Source organism: Herpailurus yagouaroundi, unplaced genomic scaffold, assembly GCF_014898765.1.
Source record: "Herpailurus yagouaroundi ecotype Mexico unplaced genomic scaffold, PumYag 67623, whole genome shotgun sequence".
Lineage (NCBI taxonomy): Eukaryota > Metazoa > Chordata > Mammalia > Carnivora > Felidae > Herpailurus > Herpailurus yagouaroundi.
The window spans coordinates 4,602,162-4,624,751 of NW_024420424.1; the positions used below are offsets into that span (position 1 = coordinate 4,602,162).

The 22,590-nt window shown below is 37.9% G+C and overlaps 1 long non-coding RNA gene across 1 annotated transcript; it reads left to right on the forward strand.

The window, feature by feature from the left end:
- Positions 1-1,278: 1,278 nt before the first annotated feature.
- LOC121025359 (uncharacterized) lies at positions 1,279-16,673 on the forward strand. The gene is made up of 3 exons (XR_005788016.1): positions 1,279-1,413; positions 1,932-2,020; positions 16,626-16,673. It is a non-coding gene; the product is annotated as an uncharacterized LOC121025359 (long non-coding RNA).
- Positions 16,674-22,590: the final 5,917 nt, after the last annotated feature.

Below are 22,590 nucleotides of genomic sequence, written 5' to 3' on the forward strand. Positions count from 1 at the left end.
TTGCCAGAGGTGGGATGTTGGGAGGGGGGTAGGCAAAACGGGGAAGGTGGTGAAAAGGTACAAAATTTTGGTTATAAAATAAGTCCTAGAGATGTAATGCACACCATGGTGCCTATAGTTAATAATACTGTATTGTATATTTGAAAGTTCTTAAGAGAGTAGATCTTACATGTTCTCATTTCAAGAAAAAAATGTGTAGCTGTGTGGTTATGGATGTTAACTAGTAAAAAAAAACTTGGAAAGTGTGTGAGATTGCATATACTAGCATATCACATTGGTGTTTATATTATTGAAGAATTAGAAACAAAGTAAATACCCAGCAATCATGGATATTAACTGATCCGTGTTCTCAAACTTCAGTCACTTCTGTATCTTCTCTGTTTTGCTCTATTGGAAGACCACGTGGACTATTTCATATTTTTCTATAAATTTACATTTAACTTTAGCCCTGGCCAAAGCTATTATAGCAAGAAAAGTGTGAATCCATAATTAAAATGAAGATACTTATGTGTGTGTTACATCTAAAATCATTTTATGTATTATGAGGAGCATAGGAAAGCCCTGTTTAATGGTACATACAACACAGCATTCAGAAATGATGATGCAGTTATGTATTTAATGAATTAAGCTGTTTTTATTTTTCAAAATACTGGGTAAAAACACAGTATACCCATGTACTTTTGTAGTAAAGTTATACTGTAATATATTATTTACTTGGAATACTATACGCTATAATAATGGTGGCTCAATGATGTAATTATGGGCAAATTTTTAAACTTCATTCTAATTTCCTAACCTATTAATCATGTTTTCTAATTATAATTTAAAAAGTAAAGTATAAATTATTTTATTTCTTAAAAAATAATTATAAAACCTCTTAAATAATGTTAAAATAGGTTAATTGGGGAAACTTTTTATTTTTTTTTATTTTTGTATTTATTTTTTTAATTTTTTTTCAATGTTTTTTATTTATTTTGGGACAGAGAGAGACAGAGCATGAACGGGGGAGGGGCAGAGAGAGAGGGAGACACAGAATCGGAAACAGGCGCCAGGCTCCGAGCCATCAGCCCAGAGCCCGACGCGGGGCTCGAACTCACGGACCGCGAGATCGCGACCTGACTGAAGTCGGACGCTTAACCGACTGCGCCACCCAGGCGCCCCTGGGGAAACTTTTTAAAATGGCTGTACTTTTGCTCCCTTTCTTTGCCAATATTTACTCTTGCTCTTTGTCTTTGCCACTATTTAATTTTGCTCTGTTTAAAACAGGCCATTCAGAGAGGCAATATAGAAGTTGCAAGAATACATGCTGAAGATGCAATCCTCCAGAGGAACCAAGCAATTAATTTTTTGAGAATGAGTGCTAGAGTTGATGCTGTGGCAGCCAGAGTTCAAATTGCAGTAACAATGGGCAAGGTAAGGCTTAATATTTGTAAATAATAGGAACTATTGATTTACGTTCAATATGTATTTTGAGTTGTCAGATAGCTACATCTATTAGAGCGTGCTGATAAAGGCCTTCATGGTCAGGAGAGACATAGTCAAAGCGGTTAGTGAGGAAAATGATTTTGAAAGTGGCTTTTAAAAACTAAGGTCTAATTAATTGTCTTCCAATGAAGAGTCAATAAAAGATGGTCAGTGCCAGACAAGAAATACATATTGTATTTTTACTGTTAAGGAAAGGGTAGACAAATTTCATAAGTTGATCTGTAAGTAATATATTTAAAAGACTGAATAAATTTTGATACCACTTATAGGATGCTCAATCTTTTTTTACACTCCCAATAGGTAACTAAGTCTATGGCAGGTGTAGTCAAGTCTATTGATGGTACACTGAGGAGTATGAATCTTGAAAAGGTAAAAAAAAATCATTTGATGTTAAGATAGCATCTTTTCAGTGTAAGTTTTTCTTATGACCATATTTCTATTTACAGATTTCTGCCCTGATGGACAAATTTGAACACCAGTTTGAAACACTTTATGTTCAAACACAACAAATGGAAGACACAATGAGTAGCACCAGGTAAGAAGACTTTCTCTACTTCGGATAACTTTTTAAAATAACCCAACATAAAAATATAAAGGCTTTTGAGCCTAAATCATCTCTAGAATGTGCGCTAAACATAGTGTCTCCCCAAAATGTAAGTAAGAAAAGTACGCTCTGCTCCAGATTCCTGAAGACATGTTGGGAGATGACATCCCTTATCCTGTTTTGAAATTCTAAGAATTATATTAGATCAGCTGTCTCAAAAGTATAGGACTTGGTTCTACCTTGCTTCCAGTGGTATTTTTTGGTGAAGGCATTGCATTAGAGGCTCATTGAGGCTAGTGGGTATTAGGTATTATCCTAATCCTCAGCTAATTAATCTCATTGCAAATACTCTTCTGCTTCCTTATGTACTTTTTTGGAGTGTTATTTATGCACAAGTCACAGGTGACCAAATAATAAATTGCAAGATCAATTATTTGTCATAAAGCCAGGATATTTTCAAAACCTGCAACTTAGAGATGTGCTACAAAAAAATTAAAATTTGAAACTCGTTTCCATGTAACACGAGCAAGCAACAAAGTTTTGTGAAATTTAAATATCCATATAGAAAATTTATTTCATTATCCCTTTTTTTTTTGATCCCAGCACCTATCACATAGTCAATCAAACGAACAAAGAACTTGTTACCATTACTTCGTTTGCTAACATGGAAACAATATTAAAAATCTAGTAAATTTAGGGGCACCTGGGTGGCTCAGTCAGTTAAGCATTCGACTTTGGCTTAGGTCATGATCTCGAGGTCCATGAGTTCAAGTCCCGCATCGGGCTCTGTGCATACAGCTCGGAGCCTGGAGCCTGCTTCAGATTTGTATCTCCGTCTCTCTCTGCCCCTCCCGCGCTCATGCTCTGTCTGTCAAAAATAAGTAAACATAAAAAAAAAATTAAATCTTGTAAATTTACAAGACATATTAGGAAGAAATCAACAACCATCCATCAAAATTTTATTCTATATAACTCTTTTCACAGAGGTAAATAATAAGAGAACATGCCTATATTTAGGTTTTAGAGTTAAAAAAAAAAAGAATTCGTGTGTATATGTTATAGTGAGTATATATTTAGACATTTTATATGTCTAAAGCCTTGTTCCCCCAAGTGTGGTTCAAGAATTAGGAACATCTGTATCATCTGGGACCTCTTTAGGAATGTAGAACTTCAGACCCTATCCACAGATGTATTGAATCAGAATTAGTTTAACAAGATTCTCAGTGATTTTTATGCACCAAGTTTTGGAAGCACTGTCCTAGAGTTTCTGATTCTTATTCAAGTTCCTTGAGTTGATCTGCAGATGAGTTTATGATCAGTCAAGTTTAGGAAACACAAGTGAATTGGAAAAATGACTTGGAAGTCAGGACACTTGGATTTCTGATCCCTATTCTACCACTAATTAACTTTGGGACCTTAAGATAGATACTCAGTACCTTGGGCTTCAGTTTCCTTAGCTATAAAATGTAGGGGTTGGATATGATGATATATAAATGCCTTTTAGCTCTAAAAAATCTTGAGATTCATTCACCCAACATTTGCTAAGCACCTTCACCTGCTTCAGGTACTGTGCTAGGTACTGGGGACATTCAAATATATACAAAACATTCTTCATAAAAACTCAACCAAAACTTACAAAAGAAATAGAGATATGATGGAACACACTTAGTTGCCCAAATTCTCATACGATGCTAATGAGTAGTTACAATTTAAATTGGCATAACCACTTTGGAAAGCAATTTAGTAATATCTACAGTCTGCTCTTGACATAGCAGAGTGATCCTATTTTTTTAACGTTTATTTATTTTTGAGACAGAGAGACAGAGCATGAACGGGGGAGGGTCAGAGAGAGGGAGACACAGAATCTGAAACAGGCTCCAGGCTCTGAGCTGTCAGCACAGAGCCCGACGCGGGGCTCGAACTCATGGAGTGTGAGATCGTGACCTGAGCCGAAGTCGGCCGCCCAACCGACTGAGCCACCCAGGCGCCCCCAGAGTGATCCTATTAAAACAGGTCAGATCATGTCATTCTTATGCTCAAAACCTTCCCGTTGCTCCACATCTGATTCAAATTAAAAGCCAAATTCCTTGCAATGGCCTATAATACCCTATGGGATCTGCCTCACCCCATTTTTCTGACCTTATCTTCTACTGGATCTGCCTCACCCCCTTTTTCTGAACTTATCTTCTATTACTGCTTATTACTCTACTTAGGGACTTGGCTTCCTTGTTATTTCCCAAACACACCAAGTACATTTTTGTCTAAAATCCATTTCATGTGCCAGTCTGAATGTTTTTCCTCCATCTTGTAGATATCCTCAATGCCCACTCTCCTTTCAGTTCTTTATTCTGATGTCATTTTTTTTTTGATGTCTTTCCTGATCATCCTACTTAAAAGTGCATCAACAGCATACCCACATGCTCTGTACTCCCTATCTGCCATCCCTGCTTTATTTTTCACCATAGTACATATCACCTTTCTAATATACCATATTGATGCATTAAAAAGCAGCAACTGGCATAAAGTATAGGTGCTCAATTAGTATTTCTTTTTTTTAAAAGGTAAAGATTATTTATTTGAAACAAAAATTAAATTTTTCACTTGTAGAATTCTTTTTTATTGATTATTGTATTTTTATTTTTATTTCTTAAATTTATTGTTAAGTTAGCTGACATACATTGTAGTCTTGGCTTTCAGTAGATTCGTGTGATTCATCACTTACATACAACAAACACCCAGTGCTCACCCAACAAGTTCCTCAATGCCCATCACCCATTTTCCCCACCCCAACCCCCCATCCCCATCAACCATCAATTCCCTGTATTTAAGAGTCTCTTATGATTTACCTCCCTCTCTGTGTTTATCTTACTTTTCCTTCCCTTCCCCTACGGTCATCTGTTACATTTCTCAAATTCCACATATGAGTGAAATCATATTATATCTGTCTTTCTCTGACTGACTTCTCTTACCATAATGCCCTTCAGTTCCATCCACGTTGTTGCAAGTGGCGAGATTTCATTCTTTTTCATCGCTGAGTAGTATTCCATTATGTATATATACCACATCTTCTTTATCCATTCATCATAGATGGACATTTGGGCACTTTCCATGATTTGGCTATTGTTGATAGTGCTGCTATAAACATTGGAGTATATGTGCCCCTTCAAATCAGCACTCCTGAATCCTTTGGATAAATTTCTAGTAGTGCTATTGCTGGGTCATAAGGTAATTCTATTTTTAATTTTTTGAGGAACATCCACACTGTTTTCTAGAATCGCCGCACCAGTTTTCATTTCCACCAATAGTGCAAGAGGGCTCCCCTTTCTCCACATCCTCACCAACATCTGATGTTTCCTGAGTTGTTATTGTGGACATTCTGACAGGTGTGAGGTGGTATCTCATTGTGGTTTTGATTTATATTTCCCTAATGATGAGCAATGTTGAGCATCTTTTCATTTTTTGTTTACCATCTGGATGTCTTCTTTGGGAAAGTGTCTATTCATGTCTTCCACCCATTTCTTCACAGGGTTATTTGCTTTTTGTGTGTTGAGTTTGGTAAATTCTTTATAGATTTCTGATACTAACCCTTTATCCGATATGTCATTTGTAAATATCTTCTCCCATGCCATTGGTTTTGTTGATTGTTTCCTTCACTGTACAGAGCTTTTTATCTTGATGAGGTCCCAATAGTTCATTTTTGCTTTTATTTTCCTTGCCTCTGGAGATTTGTCTAGTAAGAAGTTGCTGCCACTGAGGTCATAGAGTTTTCTGCCTGTTTTTTCTTATAGGATTTTGGTGGTTTCCTGTCTCACATTTAGGTTTTTCATCTATTTTGAATTTATTTTTGTGTATGGTGTGAGAAAGTGGTACAGTTTCATTCTTCTGCATGTTGCTGTCTAGGTCTCCCAGCACCATTTGCTGAAGAGATTGTCTTTTTTTTCCATTGGATACTATTTCCTTCTTGATTGAAGATTAGTTGGCCATATATTTGTGGGTCCAGTTCTGATTCTATATTCTATTCCATTGGTCTTATGTGTCTGTTTTTGTGCCAGTACCATACTATCTTGATGATTACAGCTTTGTAATACAGGTTAAAGTCCAAGATTATGATTCCTCCATCTTGGGTTTTCATTTTCCACATTACTTTGGCTTTTCAGTGTCTTTTGTGGTTACATGCAAATTTTAGGATTGTTTGTTCTATTTCTGTGAAAAATACTGGTGCTATTTTGATTAGGATTGCACCAAATGTATAGATTGCTTTGGATAGTATCAAAAATTTTAATGATGTTTGTTCTTCTCATCCATGAACATGGAATGTTTTTCCATTTCTTTGTATCTTCTTCAGTTTCTTTTACAAGCTTTCTATAGTTTTGAGCATACAGATCTTTTACCTATTTGGTTAGCTTTATTCCTAGGTATTTTATGGTTTTTGGTACAGTTGTAAATGGGATTGATCCCATGATATCTCTTTCTGTTGTTGCTTCATTATTGGCGTTTAGAAATGCAACAGATTTCTGTACATTGATTCTATATCCTGCAGCTTTGCTAAATTCATGTATCAGTTCTAGCAGCTTTTTGGTGGAGTCTTCCAGGTTTTCCACATAGAGTATCATGTCATCTGCAAAAAGTCAAAGTTTGACTTCTTTGCCAATTTAGATGCCTTTTATTTCATTTTGTTGTCTGATTGCTGAGGCCAGGACTTCAAACACTATGTTAAACAGCAGTGGTGAGAGTGGACATCTCTATCGTGTTCCTGATCTCAAGGGGAAAGCTCTCAGTTTCTCCTCATTGAGGATGATATTAGGTGTGGGCTTTTCATATATGGCTTTTATGATGTGAAGGTATGTTCCTTATATCCTGACTTTCTTGAGGGTTTTTATTAAGAAAGGATGCTGTATTTTGTCAAATGCTTTTTCTGCATCTATTGACAGGATCACATGGTTGTTATCCTTTCTTCTATTAATGTGATGTATCATGTTGTTTTATTTGCAAATATGGGACTAGCCCTGCAGCCTGGGAATGAATCCCATTTGACCATAGTGAATAATTCTTTTAATATGGTGTTGAATTAGATTTGCTAGTATCTTGTTGAGAATTTTTGCATCCATGTTCATCAGGGAGATTGGCTTGTGATTGTCCTTTTTAGTGGGGTCTTTGTGTGGTTTTAGAATCAAAGTAATGCTGGATTCATAGAATGAACTTGGCAGCTTTCCTTCCACTTCTGTTTTTTAGAACAGCTTCAGAAGAATAGGTATTAACTCTGCTTTAAATATCTTATAGAATTCTCCTGGGAAGCTATCTGGTCCAGGACTCTTATTTGTTGGGAGATTTTGGATAATCGATTCAATTTGTTTGCTCATTATGGGTTTGTTCAAATTTTACTTCTTCCCATTTGACTTTTTTTTTTAATGTTTATTTTTGAGAAAGAGAAAGAGAGACAGAGCGTGAGCAAGGGAGGGGCACAGAGAGAGGGAGATAACAGAGTCCGAAGCCAACTCCAGGCTCTGAGCTGTCAGTACAGAGCCTGATGAAGGGCTTGAGCCCACAGACCACGAGAGCATGACCTGAGCCAAAGTCAGACACCTAACCGAGTCATCTAGGTGTCCCCATTTGAGTTTTGATAGTATGTGAGTGTCTAGGACTTTGTCCATTTCTTCCAAATTGTCCAGCTTGGTGTCATGAAATTTTTCATACTATTCTCTAATTGTATTTCTGTGTTATTGGTTGTGATTTCTCCTCTTTGATTCCTGGTTTGATTTATCTGTTTGGGTCCTCTTTTCTTTTTGAGAAATCTGGCTAAGGGTTTATCAGTTTTGTTTATTATTTCAAAAAACAAGCTCTTGGATTTGTTAATCTGTTCTTTTTTTTATGGATTCTGTATTTATTTCTGCTCTATTTTTTATTATTTCCCTTCTTCTGTTGGCTTTGGGCTGTCTTTGCTGCTGCCTTTCTAGTTCCTTTAGGTGTGAGTTTAGGTTATATATTTGGTTCCTTTCTTGCTTCTTGAGATAGGCCTGAACTGCAATGTATTTTTCTCTTAGGACTACCTTTTTCTGCATCCCAAAGGGTTTGGACTATTGTGTTTTCATTTTCATTTCCTTCCCTATATTTTTTTAAACTTCTTCCTTAATATCCTATTTTGACCCATTCATTCGTTAGTAGGATGTTCTCTAATCTCCCTCTTTAACCTCTTTAACACTTCCTCAAAGCCATTGGCTGGAAAAATAAGAGAAAATCAACATTTTCATGAGTTTTTGCCACCAGTGGAGCTCAAAGACTGGAATTTGGGAGGTCTGAGGGCCCATCTGCGATACAGTTGTGAGGGTGCAGCCCTGCTCCTGGGGGAAGACAGTCAAGCATCTCCAGGGCAAATAGCACAACCTGCAGATTGCTTGGGGAACTGGAAAGGAGACTATTCCCTCTTCTTGCAGTACATCTATGAGAAGTGTCATTGCCTCTAGGGACAAGGGAGTCAGTGGGTGCCATTTCACTCCCCTGCCCCTCAGCATAGGCTCACAGACACTTGCTAAGTGCAGTTAACCTAGACACAGGCTGTTTATCCTGCTTTGCTTCAAATCCCATGCCTCTCTGGCATGTATGCCCTTCTGGATCTAACCTGTATCACTCCCAGCATGGCTACACCCTCTCCAAGAAGATCAGCACAGGTTTCTGGAACACCAGGTCCCTTAAGTTTGGCATTTTGAAAGTCAGCAGGCTTGGCTATGATACAGCCCAAAGCCCTAGCGCACTACGCCGCACTAGGTAGGCAAGAAACCTGGAGACAGTGTGAAAACAGCAATTGAAAAACACAGAATACACAAAGGAAAATTATTCGCTATTCTGGGAGGGCTTCCCTGAGAGCAGCGAGCACAGAGTCCCATCTCTGCAGGTAAAGGAGCTGGCTGATGCCATTTCCCTTCCCCACTTCCTCAGCACAAACCAATTTCAGTAAATAGCAAAGCACTGTAAAATCGCTGCCTAACCTGCTTACACCAAGTCCTGCCACCTGCAGTCTGCTGATACTACTTTTCTTAGGCAGATGTTCCTAAGGATGAACAGAACAGGCATCTTCCCCAGAAGACCAGCAAAATCCCCTCACTCTCATACCATACAGCCTACTGACTACATTTCTGCAGTGCTTCAGTTCTAGTGGAAATAACATCAAGTCTCATTTATCAAGCTGACCAGAGCACACCTAGTTAAAACTCACCACACTCTGGCCAAGGTGTAAACGCTGTCCACTGTAGGCAAGAAGAGCCTCTACAGACAACTGGCTTGAGGGATAGAGCACCTGAAACACAGCATCAGTTTGCACACAGCACATACCACAGACACATGCTGAAATGCCAGGCCCTGGACATTATATGACCTGACCTCTTCTAAATACCTTCTTCACAGGAGCAGGAAACATAACAGGCTTTTCTAACACAGAAGGAGTCAGAGACCTAGACAAAATGCTGAGGTGGAAGAATTCATCCCCCCAAAAAACAAGAAAAGGTCACAGCCAGAGATTTAATCAAAAACAGGTAAGTAATATGCCTCATGTATAATTTAAACCAACAATCATAAAGATACTTTCTGGGCTTGAGAAAAGAATGGAAGACATCAGAAAGACCCTAACTGTAGAGATGAAAGAAGTAAAAAAAACAGGCAGAAATGCAAAATGTTCAATCTGAGATTCAAAACCGTGTGAATGTAATGACAAGGATGGAAGAAGCAGAAAAATGAATAAGTGATATACAAGATAGAAGGGCGCCTGGGTGGCTCGGTTAGTTAAGCATCCGACTTCAGCTCATGTCACGATCTCGTGGTTCGTGAGTTCAAGCCCCATATCAGGCTCTGTGTTGACAGCTCAGAGCCTGAAGCATGCTTCTGATTCTGTGTCTCCCTCTCTCTGTGCCCCTCCCCTAGTCATTCTCATTCATTCATTCATTCTCTCTCTCAAAAATATTTTTAAAAAGTGATGTAGAATATAGAATTATAGAAAATAATGAAGATGAACAAAAGGGATAAAAAAGAGTGATGGATCATGAGAGTAAACTTAGAAAACTCAGTGACTCCATAAAATGTAATAACATTCATATCATAGGAGTCTCGGGAGAAGAAGAGAGAACTAAGGGAGCAAAAGGTTTAGTTGTTGAAATAATAGCTTACAACTTAACTAATATGCGAAAGGAAACAGACAGCCAAATCCAGGAGGCACAGAGAACTCCCATAAAAATCAACAAATGCAGACCAACACAAACACATATTGCAATTAAGTTTGCAATATATAGTGATAAAAAATTCCTAAAAGCAAGATAGAGGAAGTTCCTAACATACAGGGGAAGACCCCTTAGGTTAACAGCAAATCTCCTACAGAAACTTGACAAGCTAGGAGTGAGTGGCATGATATATTCAATGTGTTGAATGGGGGAAAATCTGCAGCCAGCGTTACTTTATCCAGCTAGGCCATCATTCAGAATAGAAGGAGAGTTGAAGCATTTCCCAGATAAATACTAAAGAAGTTCATGAACACTAAACCAACCCTGCAAGAAATATTAAAGGGTCCTCTTTGAATGGGAAGGAAAGATCAAAAATGACAAAAGACTAGAAAGGAACAGAGAGAATTTCCAGAAACAATGACAAAACAAGTAATAAAATGGCAATAAATACATACCTATCCGTAATAACTCTGAATGTAAATGGACTAAATGCTCCAATAGAAAGACTTTGGGTGTCAGAATGGATAGGAAAACAAGACCCATCTATTTGCTGCCTACAAGAGACTCACTTTAGACCTAAAGATATCTGCATACTGAAAGTGAGGGGATGGAGAACTATTTACCATGCTAAAGGATGTCAAAAGAAAGCTAGAGTAGGTATACTTTTATCAGACAAATGAGATTTTAAACCAAACACTGTAAGAAGAGATGAGGGGTACTGTATCATAATAAAGGGGACTCTCTAGCAAGAAGATCTAACAATTGTAAATATTTATGCCCCCAGCATGAAACACCCACATATATAAAACAATAACAAACATAAAGGTACTCATTGATAAAAATACAATAATAGTAGGAGACTTTAATACCTCACTTACATAGATCATCTAAGGATAAAATCAAGAAAACAAAAGCTTTCAGTGACACTCTGGACCAGATGGACTTAACAAATATATTCAGAATATTTCGTCCTAAAGCAGCAGAATACACATTCTTTTCAAGTGCACATGGGACATTCTCCAGAATATATCACATACTAGCTCACAAATCAGGCCTCAACAAATACAAAAGTTTGAGGTCATACCATACATATTTTCTACCCACAACTCTGAAATTTGAAGTAAACCATTAAAAAATTTTGGTAAGACCACAAATACATGGAAGATAAACAACATGCTACTAAAGAATGGACTAATCAGTAAATTAAAGAAGATTTATAAAAATGGAAGCAAATGGAAATGAAAACACAATGGTCCAAACCTTTGGGATGTAATAAAATGGTAATAAGAAGACATTGAGATGTAATAAAATGGTAATAAGAAGAAAGTATATAGTAATACAGGCCTATCTCAAGAAGCAAGAAAATTCTCAACCTCACACCTAAAGGAGCTAGAAAAAGAATTACAAATGAGGCCTAAAGACAGCAGAAGTGAGGGGCGCCTGGGTGGCGCAGTCGGTTAAGCGTCCGACTTCAGCCAGGTCACGATCTTGCGGTCCGTGAGTTCGAGCCCCGCGTCAGGCTCTGGGCTGATGGCTCAGAGCCTGGAGCCTGTTTCCGATTCTGTGTCTTCCTCTCTCTCTGCCCCTCCCCCGTTCATGCTCTGTCTCTCTCTGTCCCAAAAATAAATAAACGTTGGAAAAAAAAATTAAAAAAAAAAAAGACAGCAGAAGTGAAATAATAAAATTAGAGCAGAAATAAATGATGTAGATGCTAAAAAACAGTAGAAGAGATCAATGAAACCAACAGTTGGTTCTTTTAAAATATTAATGACAAACCCACAGCGACATTTATCAAAAAGAAACAGAAAGGACCCAAGTAAGTAAAGTTACAAATGAGATGGGAGAAATAACCAAAACCACAGAAATACAATTATAAGAGAATGTTATGAAAAATTATATGCAACTAGAACAGACAACCTAGAAGAAATGGATAAATTCCTAGAAACATATAAGCTACCAAAACTGAAACAGGAAGAAATAGAAAATTTGAAGAGACCAATAGCCTGCAAAGAAATTAAATCAGTAATCAAAAATCGCCCAACAAACAAAAGCCCAGGGCCAGATGGCTACACAGGGGAATTCTACCAAACATTTTAGGAAGAGTTAATACATATTCTTCTCAAATTACTCCAAAAAAAAAAAAAAGAAAAGAAAAAAAGAAATAGAAGGAAAACTTCAAAACTCGTTCTATGAAGCCAGCATTACCCTTATTCCAAAACCAAAGACTCCACTAAAAAAGCATTATGGGACAATATCCCTGATGAACATGGATGCAAAAATTCTCAATAAGATACTAGCAAATCAAATCCAGCAGTACATTAAAACAATCATTCACCATGATCAAGTGGAATTTATTCTTGGGCTGCAAGGTGTTTCAATATTCACAAATCAATCCGTGAGATGTACCACAATAAAAGAAAGGATATGAACTATACAATAGATGCAAAAAATGCATTTGACAAAGTACAACACTCATTCTTGATAAAAACCCTCAAAAAAGTTGGGAAAGATGAGACATACCTCAGTGTCATAAAGGCCATATACGAAAAGCTCAGAGCTAATATCCTCAATGAGGAAAAACTGAGACCTTTTCCTCTATGGTCAGGAACAACACAGGAATGTCCACTCTCACCACGATTATGTATGACAGTATTAGAAGTCCTAGCCTTAGCAAGCAGACAACAAAAAGGTATCCAAATAAAGGAAGAAATCAAACTTTTACTTATTGCATATGGCATGAAATCATCTATATAGAAAACCCAAAAGACCACCAAAAAGTTGTTCAAACTGATACATGAATTCAGTAAAGTATCAGGATATAAAGTCAATGTACAGAAATCTGTTGCATTTCTCTACGCCAATAATGAAGCAGCAAAAAGAGAAATCAAGGAATCAATACCATCTACAATTGCACTAAAAACCATAAGATGCTGAGGAATCATCCAAAGAGGTAAAAGATCTCTACTCTGGAAACTAAAACACTGATGATACAAATTAAAGAGGAAACAAAGAAATGGAAAGACATTCCATGCCCATGGATTGGAAGAATATTGTTAAAATGTTTATACTATCCAAAGCAGTCAACACATTTATTGCAATCCCTATGAAAATACCACCGGCAGTTTTCACAGAGCTAGAACAAACAATATTGGCATTTGTATGGAACCACAAAAGACGCCAAACAGCCAACACAATTTTGAAAAAGAAAAGCAAAGCTGGAGGCATCGCAAACGTGGACATCAAGTTATATTACAAAGCTGTAGTGATCAAGACAGTATGGTACTGGAAAAAAAAAACAGACATAGATCAATGGAAACGAATAGAAAACCTACAAATGGACCCACAAATTTATGGTGAACTAATCTTCAGCAAAGGAAAAAATATCCAATGGGGAAGAGTTTCTTTTTTTTAAATTTTTTTTATGTTTATTCATTTTTAAAAGAGAGCACACACAGGGGTGGGGCGGAGAGAGAGGGGGACACAGAATCCAAAGCAGGATCCAGGCTCTGAGCTGTCAGCAACAGAGCCCAACATGGGACTTGAACTCACGAACTGCAAGATCATGACCTGAGCCAAAGTCAGATGTTCAACCGACTGAGCCACCCAGGCGCCCCGGAAAAAGAGTTTCTTTAACAAATGGTGTTGGGAAAACTGGACAATAACATGGAAAAGAATGAAACTGGACCACTTTCTCACACCATATGCAAAAATAAATTCAAAATGGATGAATTACTTAAATATGAGGCAGGGAAATCATCAAAACCCTAGAGGAGAACACAGCCAGTAACCTCTATGACATTGGCTGTAGCAAGTTCTTACTAGATAGATCTCCTGAGGCAAAGGAACCAAAAGAAAAATAAACTATTTGAACTTCATCAAGATGAACAGCTTCAGCATATCAAGGGAAACAATGAAAAAACTATAAGGCAACCTTTGTAATGTGAGAAGATATTTGACATTGACATATCTGATAGAAAAACTTGTAAAGCCCAACACCCAGAAAACAAATAATATAGTTAATAAATAGGCTGAAGACATGTATACACATTTCTTCAAAGGAATGTCACAGATGGCTAACAGACACATGAAAAGATACTCAACATCACTCATCATTAGGAAAATGCAAATCAAAGCTACAATGAGATATCACCTCACACCTGTCAGAATGGCTAAAATTAACAACGAGGAAACAACAGAGGTTGGCAAGTATGCAGAGAAAAGGGAACCCTCTTACACTGTTCCTGGGATGCAAAATAGTGAAGCCACTCTGGAAAACAGTATGAAGTTTCCTCAAAAAGTTAGAACTACCCTACAACCTAGCAATGGCACTACTAGGTATTTACCCAAGAGATACAAAAGTACTGATTCAAAGTGATACATGCATCCAGATATTTAGAGCAGCATTATCAACCCTAGCCAAATTATGGAAGGAGTCCAAATGCCCATCAACTGATGAATGGATAAAGATGTGGTATATATACAATGGAATATTACTCATCCATAAAAAAAATAAAATCTTGTGTTTTGCAATGTTGTGGATGTAGTTAGGGAGTGTCATGCTAAGTGAAATGTCAGACATAGACAAATACTGTATGATTTCACTCATTTGTAGTATTTAGAAACAAAACAGATGAACATAGGGGGAAATAAAAATAAGAGTGACAGACCAGAAAGTGGATTCTCAACTGTTGAGAACAAACTGAGGGTTACTGGAGGAGAGGTGGGCAGTTTCATGCTCTAAATTGGTGCTGGTTAGTACGGGGGAGGGCATTTGTTGTGATGAATGCTGGCTGTTTTATGTAGGTGCTGAATAGCTAAATTCTTCACCTGAAGGTAATATACTATGTTAACTTACCTGAATTTAAATAAAAACTTGAAAAAAGAAAAAAAAAGACAGGTAAATTGGGCTAGAACAGAGCTTAAGAAACTGATTCACTGCATTAAAGAGAGCTACATTACTCAGATTAAAATTATAAGTGAACATCATTGCTGATATTTTTCACATAACCTCATAGTTGAAGGCTTTATAATTTTAACATTATTGAGAGAACTAAATTATTTTCTGAAGTAATTTAGCTCCCTCTGGTGGTAAAAAATTATATTTTTTAAAACTTTTTTTTAAAAATTGTAGACCAGGTCACTGAGTGGCTCAGTTGGTTAAGAGTCTGACTTTGGCTCAAATCATGATCTCACGGTTTGTGGGTTCAAGCCCCTCTTTGGGCCCTGTGCTGACAGGTCAGAGCCTGGAGCCTGCTTCGGATTCTTTGTCTCTCTGCCCCTCTCTCTCTGCCCCTCCCTCACTCAGGCTCTTCTCTCTTCTCAGAAATAAACAAACATTAAAAAAATTGTAGACTAGTTCTGCTGCTGCTGCTGCTTCTGCTTCTTCTGCTGCTCAGCTTCAGCTTCTAGTGCTTCTTCTGTTTCTGCTTCTGTTGCTTCTTCCACTGTGCTGCTTTTACTGTTGCTGCTGTTGCTTCTGCCACTGCTGCTGATTCTCCTGCTCCTGCCCCTCCTGATCCTCCTGCTGCTGCTGCTTCTGCTGTTGCTGCTGCTGCTTCTCATGCTCCTTATCCTGCTCCTGCTGCTGCTGCTGCTGCTGCTGCTGCTGCTGCTGATGCTTCTTCTGCTGGTTCTGCTGTTGGCTGTTGCTCGTTCTGCTTCTGCTGCTTCTCATGCTCCTTCTGCTCCTTCTTCTTCTGCTGCTGCTGCTGCTTCTGTTTATGGTGTTTCTTCTGCTTCTGCTGCTGTTTCTTCTGCTACTGCTGCTTCTTCTGCTGCTGCTGCTTCTGCTCCTCCTCCTGCTCCTCTCCCGGTCCCTTCCTTTTCAACTTAGTTGACATACGGTATAGTCTTGGCTTCAGGAGTAGAACCCAGTGATTCATCTTTTATATATGATACCCAGTGCTCATCTCTAAACGTGCCCTCCTTAATGCCCATCATCCATTTAACCCACCCCCACAATCCTCAGTTCTCTGCATTTAAGAGTCTCTTATAGTTTGATTCCCTCTCTGTTTTTATCTTATTTTTCCTTCCCTTCCCCTGTTCATTTGTTGAATTTCTCAGATTCCACATATGAGTGAAATCATATGGTATCTGTCTTTCTCTGATTTCTTTTGCTTATCCAAATACCCTCTAGTTCCATCTACATTGTTGCAAAGCAGTGCTATCAACAAAAGCCAAATTATGGAAAGAGCCCAAGTGTCCATCAACTGATGAATGGATCAAGAAGATGTGGTGTGTGCGTGCATGCATGTGTGTGTGTGTATAATGGAATACTACTCAGCGGTAAAAATGAATTTTTGTCATTTGCAGTTCTTTTTTTAAAGCAAAATCATAAAAACCATGTAAAATGCGATACCATTAAAATACAAGTTCTCATTTTCTTATTCCAGAACCAAGTGGCTATGCTGCTTCAAGAAATGGCAGCTGAAGCTGGGTAAGAAATTATTCAAGTGCTTTTGGATAATGTTGATTTAATATCTTTGGGTCTAAGATTATATAATGCAAATAAAGATATTTGTCTTTATGAGAAATAGAGTTAGATTTTTGACCCTAGAATTTATTGTTGGAAGATCCAACATTTTTCCATGCTCATAAAATGTGGCTCTGCTTAGATCATCCTAATATCTTCTTAACAATCTCTGGAGATGCATTCATTTAGTTGTTGATAAGAAATGGAGGAAGGTAACTGAGGAGGGCAGGAGTTTTTAAACATTTCCTCAATACCTTCAGTATCTTCTGTGTTCAACATGTATCAAATGTTTGGATTTTTTAAACTAGATCTTCCAAAACAATTTTGCTGTGATTGGGCCATTAAGTTTTAAGCCCAGTTTGAGTCCTGAAATCTGAGAAATATGTGCAAGATATTCAAGGGGTTCAAAAGATGTCAACATTACATCATTGCAGATGGTCTTTTTTAAAAATGTAAATGACACCCTTTCTGGTACTGCTATTAGAAATAGAGTTTGTGTTAACGGGATGTTTATTTCAGGTCCTTCATGTTTGAGGGGAATAAGTTGATCATGATAATATCTATGCTATAGAAGTCATGTTATATCATTAGTCTCTGGTATATTGTTTACTTCAAGAAAACGTTGTATTAAAGAATAAAAATACATTTTTCAAACACATAGAGTAAAACTGGGTGATACTAAATTTTATACTTTATCATCAAAGGTAGAGTAATAGATTGAAATATAGTTTATGTACTCTATTATTTTCTCCTGGGAAGAGAAGATTTGAAGACAGGTGGAAAATTTAATTGATGAATATTATTCTAGTGTCTAATGCCTGATTAATATGAACAATTAAGTTTATCGGCTCCTTATATCACTAATGAATCTTTAGTAAAATTAAAACACAGGTTAGTAAATCGGGTTTGCAGTATTTGAGAAAAGAGCTGGGGGTTAGGTAGTACAGTATTTGGCTTTGTTAGTATCCTGATGCAGCCCACATATTGACAGGCAGGTAGCAGGAATGGTGACTTTTGTTAAGTATTATAAAAGATACCAAGGTATTGAGTATCAGAAGACTCCATCTTAGTCGTATGAGGCTAAGGACTTGTTTCTGTTCCTACCAAAGACTAAATAAGAAGATTGGGCTTGAAAATACAGCAAGAGAGGTATTGTAAAAGGGACATTGCCACATTATAGCTTTCCTGACCTTCAGTGGAAAACCAAGTTTAACAGACAACTTTTTGATAAGATTTAGAGAAGGATTTCTCAACCTCAACACTATTGACATTTTGGGCTAAATGTTCTGTGAATTTGTAGGATGTTTGGTAGCATCACTGTTCTCTACCCACAAGATAAAGGTAGCAGTATTGGCAGTATAAAATGTCTCCAGACATTGTCAAATGTTCCTTAGGGGCGGGAGGTCAAAATTAAAAGAGATGAGATATATCCATAATGGGTGGTGACTGGAGCAGTAGAAACAGGTAGACCACTGATGTCAAAATACTAATGCCCATCTTTAAAGATGTTTAAGTATCCAAATTTTGTTTCTTTGTGATTCCCTCAACAAAATTTAGCATAGCATATCTTTATCTTTTAAATAATAATCTGTCTGTAGAATCTCCTAATGACTGCTAAAGTTACTCTATTTTCAGTAGTGTTTTCAAATTGGTTTGCATACAGTGGTCCAGATACAGACAGAAAGGCTAGTTTATATCCTGGAGGAGGAGTATAATAGAGATTAAAATCATGGGCCTTGGAGGCAGACAAACCTGGGTTCAGATCCTATCTATCATTAGAGCAATCTTGGACAAGTGTACTTAACTTGTCTAAACCTCAGTTCTATAGGTAGATGCAATTAATGATTCCAACTAACTTGAAGATAGTCCAGATATTAGGTATGAAACCTGAAGCTATATTTGTCTAGCCTGTTTTACCTTTTTTAGGTATATTAATTTTCCTTCATAGTAGGAGATATATAGTAATCTCCAGTAAATTAAATACATTGAATGACTATTGTGTTTGTCTTTTATTCAAATGACCAGATCATTATCCTCTTTGTTGGCTTTTTTATCGTAAGATTATCATCCACATGGGATACCATTAGGGCTTAAGAAAAATGCTTTATAATTTATAAATTCATTTATCCTAAGGTGGACATTCAGAAAATGTTTGAGTGCTGTTTACATTTATAAAATTGAATCAGTTTTCTTTTTTTATTTAAATTAAGGTACAATGTTAGGTGGAATATTCAAATTTGCAATAAGCCTATTTTATTGCTTATCATAATAAGATAAAGAGGAAAATGCCTATATTAACATTAATTTATGCTAATAACTTTTAAATTGTGGCCTTGGTCTCAATATGGAACTACCACAGGGTCAAACAGGTTCTGTTGGTACAGGTGTTGCTTCCATGGAACAAGTAAAGAAGTTGGATTTTATCTTGATTGGTATGAATATGTGTATGAATTAAATATATTTATTTATATATAAATATATACACGTTTTTATTTTATGAATAGTATTTTCCTACTATAATATGACATCATAAATTAGCAAAATGTGGTTAACTTTTTAACTTAAATTTTAGTTAGTCAACATACAGTGCAATACTGGCTTCAGGAGTAGAAGTCAGTGATTCATCACTTACATACAACAACCAGTGCTCATCACCGCAAGTGCCCTCCCTAATACCCATCACCCATCCAGCCCAAGTCCCACCCTACACCTTCTGTCAACTCTCAGTTTGTTCTAGTCATTAAGAGTATCTTACAATTTATTTCCATCTCTTCTCTTTTTTTCCCTTCCCATGTGTTCGTCTATTTTGTTTCTTAAACTGCACATATGAATGAAATCATATGGTATTTGTCTTTCTCTGATTAACTTATTTCACTAAGCATAAGTACATTCTAGCTCCATTCACATAATTGTAAATGGCAAGATTTTGTTATTTTTGATGGCTGAGTAATAACTCTTAACTCTGTAATGATGGACATTTCTGTTTGCATGCATGTTTCATTTAGAGATTAATTCACTTCCCTTTGTAGCTTCTGTTCTGTTAAGTTCTCCATTTATTCCAGAATGTTTAAAAAAGTAAAGTTGTAATGTTGGTTTTTGTGTGAAGATGTGAGGCAAGATTTTAAATCTTATTTAAAGTGTGAGCTATTTAAAATATTAGTGACTTAAATCTGAGGGGAGAAGATGGTGTAGGAGGACGCTGGGCCCACCGTCCCTGCTGATCACATAGATTCCACCCACATCTGCCTAAATAACCCAGAAAACCACCAGAAGACTAGCAGAATGGACTCTCCGGAGCCAAGCATAGACAAGAGGCCTACGGAAGTGGGTAGGAAGGGTGGAGAGGTGGTGTGCGCTACACGGACTGGTGGGAGGGAGCCGGGGTGGAGGGGCAGCCCACCAGCAAAGCAGAGCCCCCAGTCTGGCTTTGCAAAACGGAGGGCCCAGACTCCTTGAGTTCTGAGAGCAGGCAGGACTTAACATCTGGAATGTTATAAGTCAACAGCTCTGCTCCCAGAGCGGGAGGGCTAGAGAACAATGGGAGGGAGAGTTGTTGAGCCCCGGAGGACAGAGCTCAGTTTGGCAGGGAACAAAGGCCCTCTCCAGCGCCATCTCCCTCGCCCATCCCCCAGCCAAAATCCCAAAGGGAACCAGCCCCCGTCACCAAACTTGCTTGCACCTCGCAAACACCCAGCGCTGTGCTTCTGTGGATCCATCCCTCCAACAGGTCTGCCTGCCTCCCTCTCCTCCCACAGGAGACCACAAATGGCAAAGCAATATAAGCATGCCCTTCCTGCTCCTCTGCACCTTGCGGATCCACTCCTGCTAATACGCCAGATCCCATCAAAGCAGAACCACAAGCCTGGCAGTTTGCAAGTAGCCCAGACAGGGGCCACACCACTCCACAGTGAGTCCTGCCCCTGGGAGAGGGTACACACTAGTCTGACTGTGTGTGTGGTACACATATGTGGTACATATGTGACACATATGTGGTACACACACCATAAGGTACACACCAGTCTGACTGTGGCCCCAGCGGTGGGCTGGGGACAGACATTGGGGCTGACTGCGGCCCCGCCCACCAACACAAGTTACTCCAGACAGCACAGGGGAAGTGTCCTGCAGTTCTGTGCCACTCCAGGGACTATCCAAAATGACAAAACGGAAGAATTCTCCTCAAAAGCAACTCCAGGAGGTAGTGACAGCTAAAGAATTGATCAAAAACAATTTAAGCAATATAACAGAACAAGAATTTAGAATAATAGTCATAAAATTAATTGGTGGGCTTGAAAAAAAGTATACAGAACAGCAGAGAATCTCTTGCTACAGATATCAAGGGACTAAGAAACAGTCATGAGAAGCTAAAACATGTTATAAATGAGGCGCAAAACAAAATGGAGGCGACCACAGCTCAGATTGAAGAGGCAGAGTAGAGAATAGGTGAGTTAGAAGATAAAATTATGGAAAAAGAGGAAGCTGAGAAAAAGAGAAAAAAATCTAGGAAAATGAGAGAATTAGAGAACTAAGTGATGCAATCAAGTGCAACAATATCTGTATAATAGGAATTCCAGAAGAGGAAGAGAGAGAGAAAGGGGCTGAAGGCATACTTGAAAAATCATAGCTGAGAACTTACCTGATCTGGGGAAGGAAAAAGGCATTGAAATCCAAGAGGCACAGAGAACTCCCTTCAGACGTAATTTGAATAGACCTTCTGCATGATACAGCATAGGGAAACTGGCAAAATACAAGGATAAAGAGAAAATCCTGAAAGCAGCTAGGGATAAACAGGCTCTTACTTATAAAGGGAGACCAATAAGACTAGTGACAGTTCTATCTACTGAAACTTGGCAGGCTAGAAAGGAATGGCAAGACATCTTCAATGTGATGAATAGAAAAAAAAAATGCAGCCGAGAATCCTTTATCCAGCAAGTCTGTCATTCAGAATAGAAGGAGAGATAAAGGTTTTCCCAAACAAAAACTGAAGGAATTTATCACCACTAAACCAGCCCTACAAGAGATACTAAGGGGGATTCTATGAGTGAAATGTTGCAAGGACCACAAAGTACCAGAGACATTACTACAAGGAGGAAACCTACAGACGTCATAATGACTATAAACCCATATCTTTCTATAATAACACTGAATGTAAATAGACTAAATGCTCCAACCAAAAGACACAGGGTATCAGAATGGATAAAAAAACAAGACCCATCTATTTCCTATCTACAAGAGACTCATTTTAGACCTGAGGACACCTTCAGATTGAAAGTGATGGGATGGAGAACTATCTATCATGCTACTGAAAGTCAAAAGAAAGCTGTAGTAGCCATACTTAGAGCAGACAAACTAGACTTTAAATTAAAGGCTGTATGTAACAAGAGATGAAAAAGGGCATTATATAATAATTACAGGATCTATCCATCAGGAAGAGCTAACAATTATAAATGACTATGCACCAAATACGGAAGCCCCCAAATATATAAAACAACACAAACATAAGCAACCTTACTGATAAGAATGTGGTAATTGCAGGGGACTTGAATACTCCACTTACAACATGGGATACATCATCTAGAAACAGGATCAATAAAGAAACAAGGGCCCTGAATGACACATTGGATCAGATGGACTTGACATATATATTTAGAACTCTGCATCCCAAAGCAGCAGAATACACTTTCATCTCAAGTGCACATGGAACATTCTACAAGATAGATCACATACTGGGTCACAAAACAGCCCTTCATAAGTATAAAAGGACTGAGATCATACCATGCATGCTTTCAGACCACAATGCTATGAAGATTGAAATCAACTACAGGAAAAAGCCTGGAAAACCTCCAAAACCATGGAGGTTAAAGAACACCCTACTAACGAATGAATGG